The sequence below is a fragment of the Rutidosis leptorrhynchoides genome, chromosome 9 (genome assembly GCF_046630445.1).
Source record: "Rutidosis leptorrhynchoides isolate AG116_Rl617_1_P2 chromosome 9, CSIRO_AGI_Rlap_v1, whole genome shotgun sequence".
Lineage (NCBI taxonomy): Eukaryota > Viridiplantae > Streptophyta > Magnoliopsida > Asterales > Asteraceae > Rutidosis > Rutidosis leptorrhynchoides.
In genome coordinates, this window is record NC_092341.1 from 303,603,375 (window position 1) to 303,618,422 (window position 15,048).

General features: G+C 33.3%; 1 non-coding gene across 1 annotated transcript; it reads right to left on the reverse strand.

Annotated features, from left to right (window-relative positions):
- Positions 1 to 12,740: 12,740 nt before the first annotated feature.
- LOC139869814 (small nucleolar RNA R71) lies at positions 12,741 to 12,847 on the reverse strand. Its single transcript, XR_011766392.1, has one exon. It is a non-coding gene; the product is annotated as a small nucleolar RNA R71 (small nucleolar RNA).
- Positions 12,848 to 15,048: the final 2,201 nt, after the last annotated feature.

Sequence of the window (15,048 nt, forward strand, 5' to 3'; positions counted from 1 at the left end):
CGAGCGCGTCATTTGGGCAAATGTGTAAAATGTGGAAAACCAGCTCATTATGGAAATTGTCCAAAGAACCAGACAGACTCTAATTTCGAGTACGTAACCTTATGCCGAGAAGGACCTTTTAAATGTTCAAAGGAAAACCTCTTAAACCAACGAGGTTACGCCTACGAAGCCATGGGGGGCGAAATGATGCGACTACACTACGAGGCGAGTCAACGCGGTTTTACAATCTAAGTCTTTTTCTCGCCAATTGTGTTTTTGTGCATTTTTTGTATTTTTGTGCATTTTTGTATTTTTGAATTTTTGTGTGTTTATGTTTTGGTGTGTTTTAGTTTGTATTTGTTTGCTGTGATGTTATAAAAAAGGGTCTACCGTTTAAAATTGATAAACCTTGAGTTTAACATGTTTTCATTGAAAACGATAATGCTAAGTGTAATAACTGAATTGTCGTTCTTCAAATTGCACGTAATTTATTGTTGGATTCATAATATATCTTTTATATGGTAAACTACCAAAAACAGAAGAAAAATCAAAACTACTAAAATTATACTTTTTTATCAATAACTGTAAAAATATATAACTTATAAACCTTTGTCGTGGGTAATGATAGGTGTAACAACCGAGATTGTCTCTACCTAGTTGATAGGAAACAAAGTTTTAAGTTTGAAAATTAGTTGGTTTAAAAGTATATATAAAAAAAATAAAAAAAATATAGTGTGTATTTTAAATTCATTTAATTTTTATTTTTCATGTACTTGTTTTTAATTCTAAATATTAATTTTCTTTTATAAAATATATATTTTTTTAAAAATAAAATAAAAAAATTGGAGTGTTTTATTTTCAAGTTGTTTTTGAAAAATATTAAAACGTTAACTTTTGAAGTATTAAATTTTAAATTTATAATTGATGTAACAGAAATTTCGGTTGGTACACCTAGTCTTTATCCGTTTATAAAAAGGGACAGAAAACTTACGTGAATCGTGGGGATATCCACACGAAACGCGTATAATCAAAAGCCACGCGAAACGCGTAAGACTACGCGAAACGCGTAGGTTCAAAAATCAGTCCAGATAATCTGTCGAATTCTGCTTCTCCTTCCCATTATTATTATTGTTTTTGCTGCTGTGAAGACGAGAAGAACACCCGAATTCTACCAAAATTACACCCAAAACTCAATTAAAACACTCTCAATCTCATCCAATTCATCTACCTTTCAACATGCCGAGATTGGTAAGGGTCCTCAACCCATTTTACCACTTGTTCTTCAAATTTTTCATTAATTATTTATATAACTTTAATCCGAATTTTATGCTTGTTATTGATAAATTTAGCTTAATTATTGATATGGCTATGTTGTAAGCATGAATATAAACCCGATTAGCATAAAAATTTGATGTTTAATTGACTATTGAAAAATTAGGGTTTATACAAATTGAGGAGCTGCTATAAATTGTGTTATTTTGGTTACAATTAGATGTTTTTAGTTGTGTTGATAGTAGCTAGAACCCTTGAACATAAGTTTGATTGTTTGATTTTGTGATTTTATTTTTAGTGTAAATTTGATACTTTTTTTTGTAATTGTCATGAATCAAGTGTGTATTATGATGATGATTAGAAGCTGGATTATACACAATGTGATTGAATTGGATTATATATACTTAGCTCATTGCGTATTTCCATTTGTGATTCACATTTTTGTTTTTGAAACTTGATTTTTGATTAGGAATTTTTGATTTATTTTTGTTTGTTTTTATTTGTTGTTAAGATATTGATTCATGTGGTGTTGAAACAAGCTTGTATGTCAAGAATAAATTCGTTGCTAACATTAACATACCCAATTGGGACGGTTCTCTTGTTTTAAAATGTTATGCAGGGATTATTCAGAATGAGAGTTGTTAACCAACAGCAAGGGGAAGAACAAGTAACCCCAGAAATGGAACAACAACTACAGAATCTACACCCAAACCTGAGATTTCCTGATGATGTACCTAACCGATTACAAAAGGTTAAGGACTTACTTTCTCTGGTCACTAGAAACATCTCTCCAGTATACGTTGTGGACTGGGCTCCTTTAGGACCACCAGTCAATTTAGATTTGCAAATAAAGGGAATTTTAAACCAAAGTTTTACAAATGAATTTGGAATGACTTTGGTTTTTAATGATTTTGAGAGATTGTTTAGTTTAAATAGCCCTGTATACAGAGAATGGTGTTTAGAATTCTACTCTACCGTTAGAATAAGTTTACACCCAGAAAATATCGATGATATTAATTTTCTACAATTTAGGCTGGGTGGGGTAGATAGAGCAATGTCCCTAAGTGACGTGACTACCGCATTAGGGATTTACACCGTAGACGAGATGATAGCTCCCGGTTTTAGGGAATATATTTTTACAGGGGCTAGATATACAGGTAACTATGATTCTGGTTTAGTCTGGCGATCTTTCACTAATAGAAATACATATGAGCCAGGCCAGGAATCTTATCTAAAATCACTGATGTTCGCTTCAGAATAATTCATAAGTTTATAGCGAACACAATAAACCAAAGGTCATTTACTAATACAGATAAAATTAATTATATTGACCTTTGGTACTTGGATGCGATCAGAGATAGGGATACATTTATTAGTATACCCTATGGAGTTGCTTACTTTTTGGCCCATGTTGGTAAGGGTGCTCGAGGGACGAGTGACATGTCAGGGGGTCACTATATCACGTGTCTAGGAAGCTGGTTCGGACTCGACCCGAGTGAATCAGAACCTCCAATCCAACCGGTAAATCAAGCTGTTAGAACTTTAGGATTGGACGTGTATAGGACGGCTAAGGCCATACAAGTGAGGGGTGGGGTAATTAGTTTGAGACGGAAAGAAGTAGTCGCTCACGCTCCTATGGAGGAGGATGAGGAACCCACTAGGGAAACTAGGAGGAGACGAAGACAGCCAGATGAGGCTAGTACGTCTAACGTAGGTGTTTCTGATTTCGATATGCTACAAAATTTGTTTAATTCATTGAGTTTAGATTTAAGGAACTCGTATGATAATTGGGGACGGAGATCAGAAGAACAGTACACTAGTTTGTCTAGGCAAATAGGTGATATTAGGCATACCCAACTCGCCCAGGATACTATGTTAGAAAACATCCGCTACGATCAGAGGGGCCAGGGAGCACAGTTAGAGTGGGCGCATCATCAGGCTTATTTATACGCAGCTAACCCACAACAATATGCTCCCTCAGCTTTTCCATCATACCCCCAGTGGCAAGAACACGGTGACCCTCTACCTCCACCTTATGATCCCAACGCTGCCCTTGTCGCGAGTCAGGAAGCCTATAGGCGTTTTTACAAGGAACAACGCCTAAACGAACAACGGCAGCAACATGAGCGAGAACAGGAAGATCAGGGAGGCCCTGCGTGGTCATTTTTCTAGTTTTTCTTTTTATTTTTAGAATTATTTATTTTGTATTTGTTTGTATAAAATGATTTTTATGGTGTGTTAATTTATTCTTATCTTTAATTATCTTTACAAAAACTCTAGTGTGGGGTAAAATTTTTGTACTACTAAAGTACAACCCCATCTCGTTTGTGATTGACATATTTGTTGACAGGTACTTATGATGATGAGATTCGACATAGCGAAACACGAAAGTATTATTGTGATAAAACGGATTGGATATTTTCATACGATAAGCATTTTACAATATCCAATTACTTAACAAAGGAAGTTCTTTATACTGTACACTTTTTGTCCCCTCAAATTTATACATTTTAATTTGATTTTATGTAATGAGGGCATTACATAATCTTAAGTGTGGGGTAGGGAATATATAAATTCTCGAGAACTTATAACTTGGTGCTTTTTATGAAAATTTTTACATTTTTTAAACAAATATAACTAATCAATTTTTAAGGTAATTACGAGCAATTAAAGATTAGGTGTCAAAAACCGAAATTATTGTCTCCATACATTAAAAATACATAAGTTTATCTGATTGAAATATATAAAAGAAAACCAAGTATAACAGAATTTATAAACTCTATATGTTTAGAACTATTTATCACATGTTTCTATGAAGTATTGCAGATATCATCGCTTTGGAATGTATAAACCTGAACATCTCATAAAGGAAGTAAAGTCTTCCAAAATGACACACTTGCTAACTTATGTTAGAAGATGTAGTCCAGAACAGCTGTAGGTTGACGAAAAATCTTGAAAAGTCATCTCTATCATCGGCTGGAAATCCACCTCACCTCAGCATCAAACAGGGTTTTTGGTGGTCAGACTTATCCTAACCATGAGATGGATCTGTCTCGTACAATGGGGGGCACATTGCAAATTAGCTTTTAAGACTAATGAATCTAATCCCCAGATGGATGATCTCCGTAAAGATCAACCGCATCTATGTTTGACCGCGGTCAACATACATATGCCATAACAAATTGATGTGTGCAAACTCATGGTTCACCGATGATATTTGGATACGATATAATTTTACTCTAAAACTTGTGCTATTTTATGAATTATATTATGTAAAACCATTTTTAGGACATTCGGTTTCAAGTTCCATGATACTTCAATTATGGGGGCGGATAGCTTGCTAATCGCCGACTGAGACTTTGGTTTTCAGTTACCCTCAACCGAAATTTGAGGTTAAAATCGGAAAACGTGTCTAGTGTAAAAACTAGCATGACATTTTATAAAATCATAAAACGTTTTCACAAGGTCCAATTTTCCCTAAGGATCCAAATTTTTAAACCTTAATCACGAGTTTCAACTTTGTTTCTGTTGTCAGAATTTAATTTCGTGTGGTGTGCGTGTGATTCAATAAAAATTGTGTAGTGTTTCCAACTTATTCCTTATAGCGTGTGTTTCATTTCGTGTAGCGTGTTTTGTGTGATTTAATGATCGATAAGGAAAAATATGTAATGTTCCGATTCTATTTAGAAGATGTAATTGCTTGAGGACAAGCAACGTTCAAGTGTGGGGTATTTTGATATTGCTTTAAACATACATATTATTCGACGCAATATCATTTATATTTCATAGGTTTTTACTGTTTACTAAGACATTCAAATGTATAAATCACGAGAAAACGACAAAAGATAATACGAGCTCGAAGTTTGAAGAAAAGACGATAAACGATGGATTTAAACCAAATATATGTCGAGATAACATTACCCGAATACAAGTTCAAGATGAGCATAGAATAAAAGTTCAAATGAAAAGTTCCAAATCGATAAACGTCAACGCGGGATCAAAAGAGAACAAAACATAAAATAAAAATAAAGAAAACTGTCGATTACTCCTACGCGAAACGTGTAAAGCTAAGCGAAACGCGTAGTATTTTACTCCTACGCGATACGTGTACTCCTACGCGAAACGCGTAATGTTAGGCCAACTTTAATCATGAATCAGAAATGGGACGGTGGATTTTGTGATTAAAAATTACTTCTTTTTCAAGTGCTACAGCAAGGAAAGCCAGTTTAAAGCTTACCTACTACTGGATCAATATGTTAAATACAGAGGACTAGTACACATATCAAAAAGACAAGAATTAATATACACATACAAAATTTATTACTCTAGTTACTTTGTATTTTGAAGTACTCTGTATAATTTAGTTCTGTACCAATTTAATTCTCAAGTCAAGATTAGGATAGTTTCAAATATTAAGGGTGTATTGTTCGTGATTAAGGGTGTTATTGTACGCGTGAAAGGGTGTTGTTATTGTACTTTTCTACCGTTTGAAGTTAATGAAAGTGAAGAATTTTTAGTAAGTATATCCTGTTAAAATTATCGTTATTATTATGTTTGCATATTTATGTTTTTATGTTTACCCTAGTATAATGAGTAGCTAAATACTCTTAGTGTTTGCTTAGATGTAGAGCCCCTAGTGAAATGGATTGTTATCATTTGTAAAAGTTAAAATGTAACTTAAGTATTTTTAACATTGAGCCTAGTTAAAAGAACCATTATTATATAATTAGGTATTTAACCCTTGTCACTTAATTTATTAGATTTAAATAACGAAAGTTATTTTTAGCTATATAAATTAAGCTTCAACACTAAAAAGTGATCTAGACGAATTTATGAATAAGTTATTAACACTAAGTTATAAATAAACTTCGGTGGTTTGGGTAATATCAATAATTATATGATAGTGAAATTGTAAAAAGGGAAACCGTTATGATTTGGGTTTTGGCGAAGGTCAAAACTGGGTTGGGTCTCAATTTAAATACTTAAGGACTAGTAACTATCTAAATATAATCCAATGAAAATTAGATTTAATTTAGTTAGTCAAAACTTATTATTTTTTCGAAAGGAAAATATAAGTTTTATACTAAACATTTTAATACGAGCTTAAACTTAAAACAATCCATGGACCTAGAGGTGACACATTTAAGTAAACACTCCCTTTTATTTTATAAATCATTATTATTATTATTTACATTCATTTATTCAGTAAAGTTATAAGTAAAATTAAAAAAAAAAATATTACACAGCATTATATTCCAGTTTATTCGTCACTGTTTTGTCACCTGGATTATAACATACGCGGATCGCGTATATCTCTACACGATACGCGTACATATTAAACCATACGTGAAACGCGTATAAATACGCGAAACGCGTAAGTATAAATACGGGAACAGTACGAAATTAGGTTAAAATCTAGGGTTTTGAATATATTATTATTATATTTAAGTTATTAATTTATATTTAGTATTAATTATTATAACACATGTTTTAAATCTTTCTATTTAGTATTAATTAATATAATTTTTAATTAGTAATTAGTTTATAATTAGTTAATTATTGTAATTCCTTTTAATTTAATTAAAACATGTCTTTTAGTTAATTTAAGTTAATTTGTAATTTTATTTTATTGTTTAAAACAAATTCCTAATCATTTAGTTTTATTAAAAATTATTGTTTTATTAATTATCATTTAGTATTAAAATTGTTTTATCACAATTAGAATAATTTCATTTAGTTCATTTTTAAGTTAGTAATTATAAATCTCGTAATTTTGTAATTTTAATTATGAAGTAAATTAGTTAAGTCTCGTTTCCATTATTGTTATTTTATAAATTCCTAATCTAAAACCCCCTTTAAATAAGTTTGACTTCAAAGACTATTAAAAACCATTAAACACTCCATCTCCCTGTGAAACGAACCGGATTTACCGACAAACTAAACTACGCGGATAGGACTAGTTGCCTATATGTGTGAAATCAACCTAAAATCATTAAAATACCACATATATAATAAATCAATTCGTGTAACAAAATAACTCAAATCCGTTCAATAAATAAAGGTTGCGTTTCGAACCATCAACTTTTTGGCGCCGCTGCCGGGGAGTTGGCAGTTAAATAAATAGATAATTTTTCTGATTCGTAGTAGTAGTTGGATTTATACGTGGACCGGGTTGTTGGATCACCAATTTTATTGGTCAATAGAAGGATCCTGCCCCTCTGCTGCATCTTTTGGCTATTCGAAACGTGGGCAAAATCAGAAGGAAAATCTGTTTGTTTAAGGGTTTTTATCATTGTTTTTATGTTATTCGATCCTCTCGAGGAAATTCATTTCCAAGAAAGTTCAAAGTTTATGAATAAATCCTTTAGTTCTTTGTACAATTTCCCAATTGCATGATCCGTTCAGAAAATCCTAAACTCGTTAAACTTAATCCGGAACCGCAAAAATTAATAAAGGACAAAAACAACAAAAAGAAGCAGGAAGTACTAGTAATTTTAAAACACAGAAAAACACAAAAAAAAAAAAAAACAAACAAGTAAGTAACACTAGAAAAGCTTTTGGTGTTATGATCTCATAATAGAAATTAATGCATGAACTTACGTTCCTCCAACACTGAATTAACTCCTTCATATCCTGAACCCGAAACGGAATCCACGAACGCTTAAGAGCTCCAGAAGTAGAATCTCTTGCTGAGAATTTACAATCACTTTCCTTAGAATCTGACTCTGAACCAGTTATCCAACCAATCATAGAGCCATTTATTAAAGAAGAAGAAGAGATGGCGGCTACAAATCAAACGATGGAAGCATTAATGAAGGCAACAAGAACAGGTCAAGGCCACGCAATTATTTAACCCACTATGACTGACGGTTTTGAAATAAAGGGTCAATTTCTCCACATGGTGACTAATACATGTTAATTCGGTGGAGCCCCAAATGAGGATGCTAACGAGCATCTTCGTAAGTTTGTAAGCATTTGCAAGCTTTTTAAAATCAAAGATGTCACCGATGAAGTTGCATGTTTAAAAATCTTTCCATGGTCCTTAAAGGATGATGCAAGAGATTGGCTAGACTCATTACCAGAAGATTATATTGAAGACTGGAATGATATGATGGATAAGTTTTTGTCAGAATTCTTTCTTGCTTCAAAAGCAGCAAAATTGCAAAGTGATATAAACCACTTTATGCAAAAGCCTAATGAAACTCTTTATGAAGTTTGGACCCGATTCAACAAAATGCTTAGGGTATGTCCTCAACACGGGTTGAATACATTCCAAAAGGTCCAAATATTCTATAAAGGAGTCAATGTGGCAACTAGAAAAGATATAGATGTTACAGCCGGAGGTTCGATCATGAAGAAAACACCTGAAGACGCTCACACAATCATTGCCGATATAGCAGCCCATTCCCATAATTGGCATCAAGAGATGGAATTCTCTAGATCATCAAAGGTTGCTAGTATCGAAAGTAATGATGAAATTGCTTCTTTAAAAGTCCAAATAGCAAATCAAGCAGGGCAAATTGAGAAGGTAACCAAAGAAATGCACGCTATCAGAGTAGGGTGTGAACTGTGCCAAGGTCCCCATCTTACTAGAGATTGTGATCAAAGTACAATGGAAGAGCAAGCAAATTTCTTAGGTTACTTGCGAAAAGGTGAAATGAATTTCAATGATTTTCCAGCAATAGAAGCAAACAACCGAAAATATCCTCCTATAAACAACTATCAAATAGGAGGACCTTCAGGTTCAAATAATAATAACTATCAAGGAGGAAATCCAGGTTACCAAAATAACCGGAATTTCCCAAATCAAAATCAAAGAAATGCACCACCAGGTTACAATCACTTAAATAACCGAAATCAACCTCAACGAATTTATCAAAATAATTTTCAACACAATCAACCACAACCACAAGCAATCATATAACCACAACCCGAGAAGAAATCCGGTTTAGAAGATCTCTTGAGAGATTTTATGGTTAAGCACGAGCAAAATGCAGAGCTCCAAACTCAGCAAATTCGAAATCAACAAGCCACAATTCAGAATTTAGAAAGAGATGTTGGAAGGATCTCACAGTTACTATCAGAGAGACCACCAGGTACTTGATAGTGCTCCAAATGAACATATATTTAGTAGCAATATCGTTCCAATATGTAATGTTTTTAAATGTAATTTCCTTATTTTTAGTTGTAATAGTTAAATAAATAAGTGCGAAGACGAAAGACGCAAATCGCTCGAAAATGAAGATTTAATGACAAAAACGAAGATTTGAAAGACCAAAACGTCCAAAAAGCTCAAATGTACAAGATACAATTCAAAAGGTTCAATTTATTGATGAAGAACGTCTAAAAATGACAAGAGTACAAGTTACAAAACGCAAAGTACACGATATAAAATTGTACGCAAGGACGTTCGAAAATCCGGAACCGGGACATGAACCAACTCTCAACGCTCGACACAACGGTGTAAAAATTACGAGTCAACTATGCACAAGAATAAAATATAATATTTAAATAATTCATAATAAGAATAATATTAAATAATAAAAAGTTGTTAATTGAGCATAGTTCAGGGGTCGTAAGTGAAAAATCAAATTCAGAATTCGCCTATAAAAGGCAGTGTATTCGATCGATGAAAACATACCTTTTTCTATCCTAAATCTATCTTTCTATATATATCGATCCCTTTTCTATATCAAATATCAATATCTATATTTATAATTCTCTATCATAATGTTAATGTAATCAGATATAACAATAATCTTAATTTTAATTTTAAATTATGATAATAATAAGATTTATGATAGAGATTGTTTGAGTGTGTAAAGTCGAAATTTTGTCCGTGTAACGCTACGCTATTTTTAACCACTGTAAGCTATGTTCTTCCTTTTTAATTTAATGTCTCGTAACTAAGTTATTATTATGCTTATTTGAGCCGAAGTAATCGTGATGTTAGGCTAAAATATTAAGACGGGGTTATTGAACTTTGTACCATAATTAAGGTTTGGGCAAAAGACCGACACTTGTGGAAATTGGACTATTGACTATTAATAGATGGGGGGTATTGTCTAATTGAGTGACAACTCATTGGAGTCTGTCGAACCTATCTTCAAATTAATTAACCTAATAATTAATAATGATTATGGTTGTCCTATTTAGTGACGTTCATATGGAATCTGTTATAATCATTTAATTAATCAATTGGGTTGGGTAATTGATTATTCATTCTGATCAAGTGTATGAATTAATATTCATAAACTAATTAAAACAGGGGTGGATTACATACAGTGATAACTGGTGTAATTGTTGACAGAAGTGATAACTGCGTCACAGTTTAAATCCTTAATCAGTTGGAATATTTGACTTCGGGTATAAGGGTAATTTGACGAGGATACTCGCACTTTATATTTATGACCGATGGACTATTATGGACAAAAACCAGATAGACGTATCAAATAAACCAGGACAAAGGACAATTAACCCATGGTAATAAATTAAAATCAACACGTCAAACATCATGATTACGGAAGTTTAAATAAGCATAATTCTTTTATTGTATTTCTCATCGTATCTTTATTTACTGTCATTTTATTACTCGCAATTTTATTTACTGTCATTTTATTTATTGTCATTATTTTACGCACTTTAATTATCGTCATTTATCTTTGCGCTTAAAATATAGAATCGACAAACCGGTCATTAAACGGTAAAACCCCCCTTTTATAATAATATTACTACTTATATAATTATATATATTTTGTATAAATATAGTTTTTAAAAATATAGTAAGTATCACCAGCTCCCTGTGGAACGAACCGGACTTACTAAAAACTACACTACTCTACGATTAGGTACACTGCCTATAGTGTTGTAGCAAGGTTTAGGTATATCCCATCCGTAAATTAATAAAACTTGTGTCATATTTTGTAGTATTTTGTATTAAAAATAATACTATTTCGTACCCTCACGCTACATCATCAAGTTTTTGGCGCCGCTGCCGGGGAGCACTAAAACGCTATATTTTTAATTTATATTTGCAAAAATATAGTAAAAAAAAAAAAAAAAACGCAAAAAAAAAAAAAAAACGTAAAAAAAAAAAACGTAAAAAAAAAAAAAACGTAAAAAAAAAAAAACGTAAAAAAAAAAAAATTTATTTTAAGTTTTATTACCTTCAGATTTTTAGACTCAGTCACAACTTTTAGTATTAAGTTTAGTTTTGCCATAGTTATTTTCATTTTTAGATTTTTAGGCTTTGCCGTAAAATCCCTTAAGTGCTTATTCCTTAGACTAAGTTTTAGGTGCTTTAGAATTTTGCGACGCCATTTTTCGCGCTATTTTCTTATTTTTATTTTTCGACGCGTTTACCTATGTATCAATTACAATTCCAATTAGTGATCTCCATTTGTAGCTTTAATTTTAAGATAGTGATCGTTATAAGGTTGGATTAACCGCGTGTTTACAAACCACTCTTCGTCTTTTTCATTTTTCGACACTTTTCGACGCGCACTCTTTTTCTCTCTTATTTCTCGCCATTCTAGTTTTTAGGACTTAGATTTTTTTCTACTTCTTCTCTAAATTTCTTAAAATTACGAAAATTTATTTTAAGTGGTTAAATTGATAGACATCAAAATTTTCTGGTTCGTAGTAATAGTTGGATTTGTACGTGGACCGGGTTATTGGAGCCAAACAGTACTCAATTATATTGAGACCAAACGAATCCTGCCCCTCTGCTGCATCTTTTGGCTATTCGAAACGTGGGCAAAATCAGAAAAGTCTATTGATTGGATAACTTATATAATTTTTCTTTCCTTTTTAAAAACTAATAGGATATTCAGTGAATGCACCGAGCAAGACGTTCACCGCCGGTCATACGTTCACCACCTGTAACTCGATCAAGACATCGTTTAACAAATATCGCCGCCGTTGATTTTTCTTTAGAATCGTCATCTAGTCGACCAAGTACTCCAATTCAAATTTTCGATAATCCATCTTTTGAACCCGATTTCACAACTAAGAACCCGGAAGATATTCAAGGACAATTCCAAGATCCTGAACCCCAAACCGTTAAATCAGAATCCTCTAGTGATTCGGATACAACAAATCCAATCATGGAAAATCTAGAACCTCTAAGTATGGAAGATCGAATGAGGGCTAAGCGCACTGGCCAAGGTCACGCCATTATTAAACCAGAAGTTAATGCTCCAGATTATGAAATTAAAGGACAAATCCTACACATGGTAACTAATCAGTGCCAATATAGTGGTACGCCAAAAGAAGATCCCAACGAACATCTTCGTACCTTTAATAGGATCTGTACACTATTCAAAATCCGAGAAGTGGAGGATGAACAGATATATCTCATGTTATTTCCCTGGACTTTAAAGGGAGAAGCCAAAGATTGGTTGGAATCGTTACCTGAAGGGGCGATTACTACATGGGATGATTTAGTTGAAAAATTTCTTAAACAATTCTTTCCGGCATCTAAAGCCGTGAGACTTCAAGGAGAAATTGTTACGTTCGCGCAAAAGCCAAATGAAACATTATATGAGGCATGGACAAGATTCGGAAGGATGTTGAGAGGATGTCCTCAACATGGTTTAGACACTTATCAAATAGTACAAATATTTTACCAAGGTGTCAATGTTGCTACACGAAAAGACATCGACATAACAGCTGGTGGTTCCATTATGAAGAAAACCGCAACCGAAGCTTACAAAATTATTGATAACACTGCTTCCCACTCACATGAGTGGCACCAAGAAAAAGATATTTTTCGTTCATCTAAAGTGGCTAGAGCCGATTCTAGCCATGACTTTGATTCCGTTTCCACAAAAATAGATGCTTTCGAAAGACGAATGGAAAAGATGAATAAAGATATTCACGCAATACGAATCAGTTGTGAGCAATGCGGTGGACCACACTTATTGAAAGATTGTCACATTGAACCAACGATGGAACAACGAGAAAATGTTTCCTATATGAACCAAAGGACGGGAAGTAATTATCAAAATAATTATCAACCGCCAAGGATAAACTTCAATCGAAATCAAAATATTCTTTACAATCCAAAAGGACCCGACAATAACTCGTATAACCAACAAGGTCCGAATAACCAACCAACTCAAAACAACACTTTCAATCAACAAAGACCTAGCTTATATAAACCACAACAACAAACCGAAGAGAAAAAGTCAAATATGGAAGACGTGGTATTCAAGCTAGTTGAATCTCAAACACAATTTATTGAAACTCAAACCCAAACGAATGATAGGTTTGATCAGTCATTAAGAACTCAACAAGCTTCCATTTTGAATCTAGAAAAACACGTAGGTACTCTTGCTAGCATGATAAGTGAGAGGGAACAAGGAAAGCTACCTAGTAATACTGAAGTAAATCCTCGAAATGAGAATGTTAATATGGTTTCAACAGACTCTGAAAAACCAGCTCCAGAAGATGGGAAGGTTTTAAATGTTAGTAACAATGAAGAAGTTACACCACCACCACCACCACCCAAGTATGTAAAGCCAGTGGTGGCACCATATAAACCACCCATCCCGTTTCCAAGAAAAGGAGTTGAGTATGAGCAAGTAATAGGTAATAAAGATTGTGATACCTCTGGAAAAAAGAAGAAGAAGAATAAGAAAGTACAAGAAACAAAAGCCGTAGAAGTAAACCCGGTAAAGACAGTTCCACCAAAACCTCCACCTAGGGTAGGTGATCCGGGTGAATTTATTGTTCCTTGTCTACTTAGTGATTGTGTCATGTATGATGCATTAGCAGATTTAGGTGCAAGTGTGAGTGTTATGCCTCTTTCATTATATAAAAGATTAGGTGTAGGTAAGTTAAGTCCAACGGATATGAGTGTTCGACTCTTTGATCAAACCATTAAGCACCCAGTTGGAATTGCTGACAACCTACCCATTCAAGTAGGCAATTTAACCTTTCTAGTCGAATTCATTGTCATTGACATAGAAGAGGACCCAAACATTCCTCTAATTTTAGGTCGACCATTCTTAGCGTCCACCGGGGCGTTCTTTGATGTAAGAAACGGTAGAATGACACTTAGTAGTGGTGACAAATCAATCACCTTTATGATTCGAAAGTCTAAATCTCCACCAACCAAAACCGTTGAACCAATAAAAACGATTGGTAAGAACCATGTTGTTTTACCAACTCCAACGGTAGTGCTTAACAATAATAAAACGCCTAAGTGTGAGGAAAATGAAGTAACACCTAATGATGACATGATAACAAAGAACCCCGTTGTTGATACGAAATTAAATGATCCCGTTATTAATAGTTCAATGAAGAAACTTATTAAACGGATTCGCAATGCTAGAACCAAGGGGAACTTTAAGTTATGTAACCGATTAGTATCCAATCTGTCGCCTAAAGAAAAGGCGAAGCTAGTTGAAATTGTGGAAATAACACATGAATCCGACCAATGGCTTAAAGAAAAAGTCACGGATATGCAAGTTGATTATGGACCAAGAGAAATTGACGATGAAGCTAATCACAATTTCGACACCACAGCTACCTAAGTGTGGGGAGATTTAAGTGTTCTAAAAAAATGCTATCTAGAATTAGTTGTTCTGTTCTCGTGTAGTTCCGAGAATGGAATCCGATTGGTCTTTTTCGCTAGCAGACACTAAAGAACTAGTTTTCTTCCTCCATTCTGAATTTTTGTTTTGTAGGTTTTTTTATGAAATTAATATGCATTTTAATTTAAGTTTTTAAAAACAAAATTTACTTTATTTCATTAAGTAAAAAAATGATTTCTAAAATTCGTCGTGAGTTGAA